At 43.5% G+C, this 14,129-nt stretch overlaps 1 protein-coding gene across 3 annotated transcripts in view; it reads right to left on the bottom strand.

Moving 5' to 3' along the window:
* The window catches only part of PDZRN3 (PDZ domain containing ring finger 3), a 239,523-nt gene that overhangs the window by 103,785 nt on the left and 121,609 nt on the right, over positions 1 to 14,129 (bottom strand). The window lies entirely within an intron of this gene.

Below are 14,129 nucleotides of genomic sequence, written 5' to 3'. Positions count from 1 at the left end.
CTGTGTTAGGCTCTGCACTTAGCACGGAGTCTGGTTGAGATGCTCTCTCTCCCTCTCCCCCTGCCCCTCTACCTGCTCATTTGTGCATATGCTCTCTCTAAATAAAATCTTAAAAAAAAAAAAAAATAATCACAGAGACCATGTCATGTTATACATAATGACTTCATAATGTATCTCTAAGAGGTCTTTAAAAAAAAAAAAAAACCTACCATGCCATTATCACACACAATGATTCCTTAATTTAACCTAACATCCATCCACATTCAAATTTCCTCAACATGCGAAAATGTCTATTTAGTCATTTAAAAAGTTCATTAGAAAGTTAAATTAGGATATAAACTCAAAAACCCTGCATTATTTTAAAAATATTTCACTTCTAACTTTAATAAACGGCATGTCTTTCCCTCAAATTAACATGCAAGAGGGAGGTTTTATTATATAAGCCACAACTTGGTGAGCATTACCAAATATACCCCCCCGCCCCCATATTTGCCACAGTGCACAAAAGAATCATTTATGTACGAGCAAAGCATTTGGTAAGGTTTTTAGATTCACAAGTGTATTAATGTGGTTAACAAACTAAATTATATGGTGACTACAGTGTTACAATGTGACTAATATACACTCTGGGCCTTATTTTCCAAGCTTAAAAATAATTGGGTAGATACCACAGAGTATTTGAGTTTGGAGCTTGTTTATTCTGCTTTCTTTAAGGAAACATATGATTAATTTAAATGTGGCCATTAAGGAATATTTGCTTCCCTATTCTGGTTTGCTCTTTACACTTAGGGGGAAAAAAAGTACATTTGGAAAGCAATAGCACATGCATTTGACAGGGAAAGTGTTAGGTAAATGTTGAAACTGCTTCAGCGGGGTTTTGGTCCTACTTTCTTGGTGTATTTACCGATAGTGAGGAAACACATGAAAATCATCTTGAAGATGAATGATCAGATTTTTGATACATTCAGCGGCTTTTCCAAAGCAAATGCCTCATTATCACTGCTGATATTGTAGGTGCATCCAGCTTTAAGAAAACCCCAAATCCAAAAGACTCAAGTGTTAAAGGATGACCACCAATGCTTTTTATTATGGAAAAACTCAAATATCTATAGAAGTAGAACAATGATATAATGAAATCCTATGTACCCATCACCCAGCTTAAATAGTTATCAACTCATTGTAAATCTTGTTTCAGCTACCCCATAGATAGATTTACAAGGGTGACATCGCATGGGAACTGACTTCCCTCTGAGAGTATTTGGGAATAGAAGGAGGGAGAGAAAACTCACCTGGAGCCGGGCCACATCACCCCTTCAGCCAGCACAGTGCTGGGCCCATAGCAGGGGCTCAAACAGTCCCCGGAGGCCTCAAGAGCCCCCAGGAATCCCCCATCCTCCCCTGAGGGTGTGATGCGTTGATTTCTGAAGAGAGACTTGAGAGGGCAGTAGCAGCTGGGAAGACTCAGGGTTAGAGTCACAGATAACATCGGAGTCTGCGTGGTTCCAACTCCTTCCTCCCCTCCAGGGCGGGCTCTGCTGTTTCTGAAGTTCCCTGAGAGACACTAAGGTCAGGTACCCCCTATACCTGCCTCTGCACTATGTGGACACAAAAATCCACCCTTTCCTCCTCATTTTCCAGATGCGGTAAATATCATCATGCCCTGTCATCCCACTTGAAAACACCTCCTAGACGCTCCCCTTTCCTCCATCCTCCTGACACCACTCTTCCCTTGTTTAGGCATCATCAATGGGTGACCCCCATTGTATCCTGACTAACTTGCAAAGATCCTGCCCTTGGCAGCTGGGGTAGGTACACCGGTCAGTGGTTAGTCCCGTACGGGCGGTTTGGTACAGTGCACAAAACTACCGCTGGAATCTAGGCATCGGAAGAGGACCCAAGAGTTTAAACGCCACTTTCACTCAAAAGTTTTTTTTTTTTTTTAAAGATTTTATTTATTTATTTGACAGAGAAAGACACAGCGAGAGAGGGAACACAAACGGGGAGTGGGAGAGGGAGAAGCAGACTCCCTGCCGAGCAGGGAGCCCGATGCGGGACTCGATCCAGGGACTCCAGAATCATGACCTGAGCCGAAGGCAGTCGCTTAACCAACTGAGCCACCCAGGCGCCCTTCACTCAAAAGTTTTTACAAATCCTAGATATCTGGGAAGTGGCAGAGTAGATGCTTGAGTACCTTTTGCTAACTGCTCCATCTGACACAATGAATAATCGCTATTAGCTACAACCTATCCTTCCACAGCAGTGGTACAAAGAGAGGGGGACATGTGTAGCAAATCTACAGCATCACCACAGCAAGTTGTTCTTACAGCACAGACAGGGCGAGGCCAGTTGGCGGCTGGGAGTCTCCTCGGTCAGACTTGCTGTTTTCGGAGGGAAAAGCTGAGGTGGCACCATCCCAGCAACGTGGGGAGCAAGCTCTGTTCCTGGTGAGGAGGATGTGTTGACTCCAGGGGATTCCCAGTGACACCACAGGAAAGGGACAAATGACCACACGGTGTGTTCTCATGCGTGGTAACAATCTGAGTTTCCTAGACCTCTTTTAGTCACCCACCAACAGCATGCTTCCTGACTTACCCCTTTCAACACAGACCAGGTTCCAAGCACTGTCCCAGGCACAGCTAGAGAGCTGTGGAAAGATGGATGAGTCCCTAATCTCACGAAGTTTGCCTTCAGAATCTCGATAGAGGGATTAAGGATCACTCATGAGCAAAGGCATGAACCTACAAAGCCTAGGCCTGTGCCATGCATGAGCCGCCCTCCCAGGCTCTCAGACCTGCCCTGCCATAGCCTCCCGGGGAGTCCTTACAGCAGCTCAGCACCTGCATGATGATGCCCTGGATTTCCATTAGTGTAAGGCTCTCGGGTGCGTGCTCTAGATATGAATGACCACAAGCCCGTGGATTTTCTGGAACTACCCTAACTGCCAGGACTCCAGAGATGGTTAAGAAACCATGAAAACATCAATACTGTGGCATCCTCCAAAACGCCGAAGGTCTGGGTTTGGAGGAAGAGTGGGAGAAGGAAGGACACAGAGGTCTTCTGTTGAATTACCAGAGGCAGTAGGGGATCTGGGGGTTCTAGGGGGCTCACATCTAGGTTTGCTACTGACTGCAGCTGCGCCTTCTTGGGCGAGTTATAGAACCTCCCCATGCTGCAGATTCCTGGCCTGTAAAATGAGGATAATGACAGCACCTACTTCTATGTTCTGTGATGATTGCACGACTTAATGCATGTTCAGTGCCTAGGCAGAGCCCGCCACAGAGAAAACCTAATGGATACTGCCTAGTATCATTGCTCTTGGTGATGTTATTAACTGTCAGATTTCTTTTATTATTTGGAAAACCCTGCCCCCACAGGAATGGGGGTTACAAAGAGTATCAGAAGAAGCCCTCGTTGCTTTTTTTTTTTTTTTAAAGTCTGTTATTAAGATCGAACTTGAACTTGGCCTTTTACAGTTCTTTTTGATCCCCCCGGCCCCCTGTTTTTGATGTGAGGTATGTCACATTTCACTTTGGGCCCTGAGTCTCTTGGGGCTGAATTCCTAGGCCTGCTGAATGTTAATCGCCATGGCTCCAGTCTACACCAGTGTCAGTGCCAGAGTAATCCTCCGAAAACACAGCTTTAACAAGCTCTGCTCCCACCCAACAATGGTTCCTTGTTGTAAACTGGATTAAGGGCAAACTCCTCATCCTTTTATTTTGGCAACTCACTAACCCAGCCTCAAGCCCACCTGTCAGCTCCCACCTCCACCCAAGACTGGTCCCCTTTAAACCACCTCCATATTGGTTCCAGGCCGTATCTACCTTTGTCCACCAGAGCCACCCCTTCTATTTTGCTCTCAATCTGTCCATCTTAAAGCTTTGATTTCTCCTGAGGTCTGACCTATACACTGCACCCAGGGTGAATCTCTCCACCGAGTCTTCTGCTCATTTTGAGCCCTGTTTGTTTCTTCTTGTTTAGTATGGCTGGATTTTGCCTCCTTTGTGCAAGTCTGGTCTCCCAAGACAGATTCCAATTTTCTCCAGAGCAGGCACGGTGCCATACATTCCTCATGGGATGCACATACTTTTCTCCTTCCCTACCAAAGTCCAGTAAGGTGATTCAGAGATCTTGTAACCTCTAGAACTATTTGGACAGGTTATTATAAACTCTTGCTGAAATTTTGCTATGACTTCATCAACTTCATTCAAGTTGCAAAATCCAAACACAAAATCACAGCCGCCTTGGTTTGCTGTGGGGGTCTTAACAAGCAAACCGATTTCTCCACTCAATTCCCATCTCTGATTAAATTCATGCCACTGCCCTCCTGAGCTAAGGGCATCTTTCCAAGTCCTTTCTACTCTCAACTGAGAAGTGGATGTCGGAGATGATACCCTTTACTGAGGGTTCCATCCACTCTTAATAAATATGCTCCTGCTGTTTATTCTTAGGTTCTATGGAATCTGCTTCCCAAACAGGGCTCATCCATCCCATTTCCAACTTCTCTGTCACTTCCCTATACGGGTCACCATCATTATTCACCTCGATGACTGCAGAAGACTCTTAACTATTCCTTCAATATTTAGTCTCTCCCACTTCTAACCTAGCAACGATTCCTTCAGTACAAATCCATTGTGTGCCGACTACAGAAAAGCACAAACAACAATGTCAGACAGAGAGGAGGCTACAACTGTAGTTATCAACTAGGGTGTCAAAGGGGAGCTGTGTTAAATTTGACCCTCTGGCTCCATATTTGGTGGAAACAAAGTGGCTGACACTGTCATCTAAATTCTAAAACAACCTGTCAGAAAAATGAAGCTCCTTGAATTATCTCCAGTTTTTAGACTAAATGAGACCCTTTTCTTAGAGTCATGTTATTAAAGAAAAGAGGAAAAACACAACAGCAGGCAACAGAAGAGAAAATCAGGTGCTACCACACATGCATCTTGATTAAATTGACTCATGATGCACAGAATCAAGTGTAAAACCTTTTGTCTGAAGTAATTATTATGTTTTCAGTCAAAATTATAACTTGGTTGCAGCCCAAATGATAGGTTTTTATAGAGAAGATTCCATTTCCATAATGGCGTTCTTCAGTGTCTAAATAAATGTCTTCCCATAAGATGGGGGATTGTCAGATAGATCTGAGAAGGGAAAGGAAGATACTTAGTTTTCTATAAGTTTAGGCCATCAACAAGTAAAATTGTTTTTTTCCAACATTCATTAAAGATTATATTCAATATCCACCTTTCCAAATGATCTTTTATTATCCCCCTCCCCCACCACATACACTTAAGTAAGGCTGCTTGATAGGAGTTCTTATTTTGTGGGACCTTACGTTCTGGAACCGGCAACTCTATAAAATGACACCTTTCAACATACAGCTACAGAGAAGGCAGCTCAGTCAAGGAAGTTAAGTGGTCAGATGTAAGGCAAGTCCCTCAGGGGTCCAGGTATTAGTAAAGTTGAGCTGTGTGATATCTTAAAGAAAATCCTCTGGTGTGGCACAGGGTGGCTAGAGCCTCCCTTCAGGGGAAAGGAATGACTGAGAGGTATGGTATCAGAGCGCCACCTTCTGGCATAGCTGTGCCAATGTTTTACACACAGCAGTTCGTTCTAGAGGACAGTCTTTCCGATGCTTTTAAATAAATAAGAAAAAGTGAAATTCTTCCTATGCACAAAAGAGATGCAAAACACAGCTGTGATTCTGCGTTGTTGGGGCTGGATATATGGGTACTATCGGTCAGAGAATATTATACTACCACAGCTAGTTTTGTTTTAGATAAGGCATTTTTATTTCAAAGTTTTCTCGATCTCAGTTTTATTATAAACATAAAATGTCATCTCGAAGAATTTTGGATAGCTGTGTTTTCTTTATAGGCTAAATCTAGATTTTAAGCGTTCCTTCAGAATTTTTTCTATTAGGTGCTACTTTTACAAGCAAATGTATAAGTCGTACATTATTTACCTAGAAGATTCTATTGAGATCATAAATCTGATGTGAGTTCCATTTACAAGTGACAGGTGGGTTAAACATCTGGGAATGCATAACCAAGTTCTAACATTACACATGGGCAATTCTTTATTTTTAAACCTCAAGGAAGTATGATTTCATAGTTTAAATATTGGGCTTCAAAAAAAAAAAACAATTTACTCATTTTAAATCAAAACTTTATCCATAATGCTTCATTCCAAAGAGCATTTCCTTTGTTGTCTCTTCAGCTTCACCTAACGAATAATGAAAACACCTTCTCTTACTTAGTTTGGTACTTTTTGATTATAGAGGACATCATCTAATGCTTTTCCCTATGCACTTTGCAAAGTCTTAAATGACAGAATACAAGTACATTTCTAAAAATATAACACAGCATTTATGGTGTCTGAACTCACTCACGCAGTGCAACCATGAGTGTGTCTCAAGAAACTTGGTAAAAGCTTTGAACTTCTTTGGGGAAGAAAGGCATCACAGACTGAAATAAAAACCCTCTAGTTAAAGTTTTAATATAAAATTTAGACATAGATCAAGTTCTGCTCTCTGACACATAGGCAAGAAAGCAAAGGGGGAAGGGAGAGAACTTGGGACAGATGTGTTTCTGTACTGCGTATACGACCTCCACATCTGAACCCTAACTCAGTGAAACAGAAATCCCAGCGTGTTATTCCTTTTTTGAACAGAAATGCAAAATATGGCATCCCAAAATCACACTGGACATGCCAGATGCTCATGTATTTGTACTTCTGCCCTTCTTTATTAAGCAGAAGTTAATATTACACTACTGTGGGGGCGCCTGGGTGGCTCAGTCCTTAAGAGTCTGCCTTCGGCTCAGGTCATGATCCCAGCGTCCTGGGATCGAGCCCCGCATCGGGTTCCCTGCTCCGCGGGAAGCCTGCTTATCCCTCTCCCACTCCCCCTGCTTGTGTTCCCTCTCTCGCTGTGTCTCTCTGTCAAATAAATAAAATCTTCAAAAAAAAAAATTCCCTTATTTAAAAAAAAAAATTACACTACTGTGTATGTGTGTCTGCCTTTTGTGGGTACCTTATTGTTTTCCTTGGATGACCAGCCAATGCACCTCATTCTCACCATTAATTAGAACACATATATGGGTAAACACACAGGAATAGGGGGTTAGCCAGCGTTGTGTAACAAATGAATTCACATAAAATTTACATGTGATTTAATTAGCTGATAATGGGTCATTAATTGAGGGGCTGAGGAAAGGAAACATATTCTTTTGGACACATAAAGGCACCATTCAGGAAGAATAGATTTGTTTTTACTCAGCCCTTCTCGGCTAGGAAAACCACCTGTGCAAATATGGGGCTCAAGTCAGATGACAAGCAGGGTTTTATGGTACCAGGAAGATTTTCATCTCCATGACAACTTTCCTGGTTCCAAACTGAGAATGTTATTTTTCTGGAATCAACAACTCAGCCACACCAGTGGGCTCAGTCCGAGCCTGGTGTGCATCTGAACGCACCTTCTTGGGAAGCCATTATTAACCGATGCTGCATCTGCCAAATCATTATTAGTTTGTGATTTCAGATCTGACCTATTTTCTTTTTTTTTTTTTTTAAGATTTTATTTATTTATTTGAGAGAGAGAGAGAGAGAGAGAGCACATGAGAGGGGGGGAGGGTCAGAGGGAGAAGCAGACTCCCTGCTGAGCAGGGAGCCCGATGCGGGACTCGATCCCGGGACTCCAGGATCATGACCTGAGCCGAAGGCAGTCGCTTAACCAACTGAGACACCCAGGCGCCCACAGATCTGACACATTTTCTAATGACTCCGTCTTCTGAGCCCTTCATTTTCAAGGAATGAAGTAATGCTCTGACTCAACAACTCACTAGAACTACAAACCACTGCTCCCATCCCCACAGTATACTATTTATTATTAAGTAGGTCCATATTCATGTGAGTCGTCTGATTTTATATATAAAGATAACTGCTTGAGTATCACTTATGTGTATGCACATAATAATTTAGGAGTAATAACAACTTAATTTTTCAGATACGGATCAATAACATGAGTGATTGGTATATGGAGAAATACACAGAGAGGCTTCCTGGGAACTTTGAAAAAACAAGACAACAATGTTTCTATGCAGTTGTGCTTGTGAAATGGAGAGATGGTTTCTGTAGCAACACGAACAAGCGCTTCCAGCTCTTTGGAACTGACATTCCATCAAGTTTCTGATTATAGCCAAATCCCATTCCTATTCCACGATCTCTCCACACCCTAGAGAGGCACATTTGGAATCGACGAGTATGAGATCACAGAACTGAAAGCAAAGATTTTTTTCTTTTTTTCTTTTTTTTTTTTTTTAAGATTTTATTTATTTGACAGAGAGACAGTGAGAGAGGGGACACAAGCAAGGAAGGGGAGTGGGAGAGGGAGAAGCAGGCTTCCCGCTGAGCAGGGAGCCCAGTGGGACTTGATCCCAGGACCCTGGGACATGACCTGAGCCTAAGGCAGACGCTTAACGACTGAGCCACCCAGGAGCCCCAATTTTGTTCTTTTGATTTAAGAACTAAGCCATACACCTGGGGCACCTGGGTGGCACAGTGGGTTGAGCGTCTGACTCTTGGTTTTGGCTCAGGTCATGATCTCAGTGTTGTGAGATCAAGCCCCGAGTCGGGCTCTGTGCGGAGTCTGCTGGAGATTCTCTCTTTCTCCCTTTCCCTCTGCCCCTTCCTCCTACCGTGCTTGCTCTCTCTCAAATAAATAAATCTTTAAAAAAAAAAAAAAGGTCAAAGAATGTCATTCACGCAACTTTCTTCACTGTGTCAGGTTTGTCATTATTGGTTTGTTTTTGTTTTTTTTTTAAAGATTTATTTATTCATTTGAGAGAGCGAGAATGAGAGAGAATACATGAGAGGGGGGAGGTCAGAGGGAGAAGCAGGCTCCTCGCCGAGCAGAGAGCCCGATGCGGGACTCAATCCCGGGACTCCAGGATCATGACCTGAGCCGAAGGCAGTTGCTTAACCAACTGAGCCGCCCAGGCGCCCCGTCATTATTGGTTTTAAGAGAAGTGAGCCACAATGAACTAGTTATGGTATTGCACAAAAAACTCCCAAACAAAAATTGCAGAACACTGATTAACCGTATCAGCCAAAACATATTCTAACAGACAAACCAGTAGACATCAGAATTTTCAAACAATCCATTTTGTGAAAGATACTCTATATAACTTATCACATCTTTGAGGCTTGAAACTTACTGCATTATTTAATATATTTATTAAATAAGCAATGTTTATTAAAGATGGTTTATTTGTATTGCTTGAATCTCAAGAAAAGGCAAAAGAAATGGGAGTGAATGTTTCCAAAAAAGATGAAAATATTGGTATCTCTAATATGAATGAAGCTTTTCTATATCTGTAAGATAGAAGATGAACCTATCGACCAAAACATGGGGAAGGTTACAAGCCTTGCACCAAAGAGGAAATACAATTGGCTAATGAGTAAGTGAAACAAGGTCTAACTCTATATGTAAAACAAGTACTAATTTAAATAACAAGGTGCCATTTTTTCACTTATCAACATAGTAAAGGTGAAAAATAATCCAGGGAAAGGGAGAAGATCTATAGGCTCGATATTACCTATGGGAAAGCAGTGGACCCCGCCTTCCGAGGGAGATATTCACAATAATGGGACAAACATTCCAACTCTAGAAATTTAGAAAAAATGCATAAATGGACTGAAGGATTTACATATAAGGGCCTTCAACACAGCATCGTTTATAATGGCAAAAATGACAATAATAATAGCAAGGTAAGTTAAAACACAGCCCCAAGTCAACTCCAGAGCCATTAAAAAGCCCCGAGGCCCCAAACTATCTAATGACAAAGACTATCATTTATGGTACCTTAAATACGTACAGGCTACGATACATCAGGAAAAAGATGATCTCTTTTAAAACTCTATTTGCGTAGGGGCACCCGGGTGGCTCAGGTGGATGTGTCTGACTCTTAATTTCGGCTCAGGTCAGGATCTCAGGGTTGTGAGACTGAGCCCTGCATCGGGCTTCATGCTGGGCATGAAGACTGCTTGATATTCTCTCTCCCTTTCCCTCTGCCCCTAGCGGCCCCCACCCCCGATGCTCTCACACAAAAAAAATTAAAACTGTGTCTATGTTTTCATTTTCTCTAATGCACTTATTTACACACACATGCAGGTGTGTATACACACCTACACAGATACACACCATAAGGTACAAATAAGGTATAAAGGAGTAATAGGTTTTTTCCTCCACACTGTTGGACGACAGGTGACTTCTCTGTTGCAGTGCTTTGAGAAACGAGACTGTATCTCTTCAGTAATTTGGAGAGATTATGGGGTTCGGTAATGTCAGCTCCAATTAGAATCAGCCAAATGAGAAATGACCATTGGCAGTTGAACACTTGGCAAAGAAAAGATGGATTGAAATGAGGCTTTCACCAATCTCTAAGACCGTATACAGGAAGGGGTGCTCAGGCATTAGTGTCTGTAAGTCGGACTTAAATTCTGTAATTAAGACACAGTTACTACCACCCTGTTCTCCGTTCTTCACAACACACATGGCTATGGACTAGAAACTTACTTGAAAAAACCTCTCTGCCACACATATGGACACCCGGCTGAGCTGCATGCAGCCCCCTCCACATAACCCCTCCCACCGTGCAGCCTTGGATAAGTAAGGCCTTGGGCAGAGCAGCTGCCAAGGAAGGCTGCCCTCTCTTTGGTTATCAAAGCCTTGTGCATAAAATCAGTCTGGAGTCCTGTCTAGAACTCTGGGGACAGTGGCAGAGAGATAGAAGAAAAACCATGTGAAGGAAAGAAGAAAGGCCAACCGAAGTTTCTCCATATAGAATTCTGCCACTGTGGTGGCCAATTTCACCTGTGAGCAATGGGTCAGGCGGACAGGTGGACGGACGGTGGTGCGTCCGCAGGGACCAGATCTGCAGCTCCTTTTCATGGACCGCCGGTGACCCCTGGGACCACCAGGTGGCGACAGAGGAGCGAACAGTTTTCCATCCTTCAGACCTGCCAAGAAACCTTTAACGTGCAACCTTTAGTCAGTGGAGAGAACTAGCTCCCAGATAAGGCCTGTTTTAGATTTTAATCATGAATATAAAGCAGGGTCTTTCCAACTTCTCTGGAAGTGTAAGGATAAAAGGCTTTCTGCTACAGATGTGAGAAAGGGACGGGTATGGCACATGAAACTGGTAAGTTGGAGAATAAGTATTTTTCTCTCTGCTGTCCACTTCGCTAGCCATAACCAAGCCTTCCGCCTCTAAAAGACAAAATAAACGAACCTCTGGCAACAGAGCCTGTAGTGTCCCTCTGAGGTTCTATTTATATATTACAATTGCGGTTGAAACGGACGGACCTAAGAAACGTTCTGCAGCGGCAAAGACAATTGTACCCACTCTAGGGGCTCAGCATTTGTTACCTGTACCCCTTGGGTGGCTGGCGATTAGTAACTCACTGCCTAGAGAGGGCTCTGCTACTGGGGTTTAATGCTCATAAGATGCCTTAAATCATTTGTGGAAGGAGGCAAGATATAAATAATAATTTTAAAAACACACAGGTTCACTCTGCTATTTACATTTTTCATGTATTTGACTTTTCCTTTCTTGTTTTCCAAGACCCCCATAATGAAGCGCCTCTGCCTTCATGTTCGGGTTGGAAAGCCGCCACCCTGGGAGAGGAGGATCTCGGGCTAACTCGTTCACTGAATACCTACCACATGACCGGGCTGGGTATGTTCTGGGGGTGGATCCAGCAGGACACTGATCCATGCAGTCGTCTCCGCCCTGGGGAGGCAGAAGAGCTGGCTCTCTACCTTCTGCTTATCCCCTCACTCCTCTACAATCTGGTACTAGTCTGATCATTTAATTGCTCCTGCCTCAGTTTCTTCATATATAAAAGCCAAGGAGTTGAAGTAGATGGTGACCAATCATCCCTTTGGATCTCACACTGCTATGGCTCAAGGGGGCGTCTTGTCAATATTTATTAACTTACTGATGGACAAGTCTTTGAGCCCTGGAAGGCAGAAGCATCTCAGGGGGAGAGACACACCAAAATGTCATTTTAAATTAGGGTATCAAGCTTTTAGGCCTTGGGAGGAAAAACATCCTCTTTCCTAACCTCCTGAGCAATTGCAAGCAGCAACTTTCAGCTCCAACTGAGTCATCAATTCTTGCCAGAAGACGCCTGAGTAAATACCAAACAGACAACTTCCTGCCTTTAGTCCTGGCACAGGGAGCTCTTCTCTATGATGTCTCAGAAAACGGCTGCAAATGTTTCCACCTGGGGAAACCAGGGGCCTCCTGCCACCTTTCCTTGAAAGCAATAGTTGCAAATGTTTTGAAAACAACAGATTATCTTTAAAGAAGAAGCAACAACAAAAAGCCATTTGTTTCTTCTGCCATGACTGATTCATTTGTACACTGGGGGTTGGGAGTGGGGAGGAGAGGCCCTCAAACAAATGTTTCCTATCAGAGGCAGAGGAAAGCACCAACTAAATGTGCAACCAGCTCAGAAACCATCATCATAGCGTGAGGATTCAACAGGATCCCTACTGCCTTCTTTCTATCTCCTATAGTCTCTTCGGTCTATTTTCCTATTGGTTAATCGCTTGGCCAGAAACCAAGCACAACCATAGTAAATATAGTTGGGGGCGATATATATGCGTGAAGTTAGTGCTCTTGCATACAACTTTGTGCCCAAGAACCAGCAATTTCATTCCTAGGTCTCTACCGGGAAAGAACAGATGGCACCTGAGCACAAGGGGAAATGTGCAAGGAAGCTCAGAGCAGCACTGCTTGGAAAAGCAAAACGCGTGCAAACAACCCAGGAATCCAATAACGGGGGGAGGAAGAAAAGTGTGTGTTCTATGAAGAGGCCTGAACCAGAGGGACAATTAAAAGTCCCATAAGTAAAAAATAAAGAGAAAGAACACATATCAAGTTCACAGTAAGGGCTGAGTGGAGAGGGGTCTGGCATGGGAATAGAAAGGGTTATGATTCAAGGAGGGCTTTAGTTCTATATGTAACATTTTATAGTTCTAACATTAAACTGTGAAGAAAAGGATATTCAGCTACTACATTTTAACATATAAACAGAGAAAGAAAAAAAAAACCACTGAAAGCAAATGTGGCAACATGGTCACAGTAGCTACTTTGAAGGGGGCAGGAGTATGGGTGACTTAATTTCTCCTTTTCTCTATTTTTTCACCCATCCCTTACTTCCAGGAAGAAAAGGAATAAGCAAGCCTTTGTCCTTATGTGGTGTCCTGCACGCTCACCATTAGGGAGAAGGAAGGCTACTGCAGAAGCCTCCAGCCACCGCGGACAAGAAGGGCCAAAGCAGGAAGCAGGTATGGAGCATTCCCTCAGGACATCTTGTCCAAGCTAGAGAAATGGCCCTCCTTTCCAAGCCACCACCACCCCAGCCCTGGGTATCCCTGGATCCCCTTCCTCAATCCTTCCAATCCTGGTTGCATTCCACCCTTGGGCTTGCTTGGGTGTTTGGACATTCTTTGTGGGGCAAGCTTTTCCCTTCTCATTTTCCCACTGCTCCTTAAGGAAATGACATGGCTGCACGTCTCACGCTGAAATCAGGTCCTCGGGTGTCGAGCCTGGGGCTGGATCAGGAGATGGAAGGAGAAAAGGGCAGCTTTTCTCACTGCCCCAAAGTACCGTCCACAGTACCGGCGGACAAAGCAGGGCACGCTGTCAGGAGCAGTTCCGCTGGCAAAGGGAAAACAAATCCGTGCTTTTGGACCAAGCCTTGGCAGCCGCATCTAAAACAGACATCTCATTGTGCTCAGTTTTAAAAGAAGCCCTTCCGAAGCAGAGGCCTTTCGGGCTGACAGTTAAATCACAATGCCCGGTATTTATACGAGCGGCTTCCAACTGTCTGGGCGAATACATAATATTTCTATTTCACAGAAACCAGGGACTGTAGCAACACAGAAGCTGGAGAGACCAGAAAGTAAACCTCTGATTAGTACGAATGTGTTTTAAGAAGCAGAGCTCATACACTTGCAGGAGTTAACACACTCCTTCTGTAAACAAGTTTGTTTTTTTAACTAAATGACAAAGGTACTACATCAGAATATACCCATACATACGTGTCTCAAGACGGCT

The sequence above is a fragment of the Mirounga angustirostris genome, unplaced genomic scaffold (genome assembly GCF_029215605.1).
Source record: "Mirounga angustirostris isolate CCGP_5_RB_7025 unplaced genomic scaffold, mMirAng1.0.hap1 SCAF_1, whole genome shotgun sequence".
Taxonomy (NCBI): domain Eukaryota; kingdom Metazoa; phylum Chordata; class Mammalia; order Carnivora; family Phocidae; genus Mirounga; species Mirounga angustirostris.
Note: the sequence above shows the minus strand (reverse complement) of the source record. Positions and strands in the feature narration are given on the sequence as shown.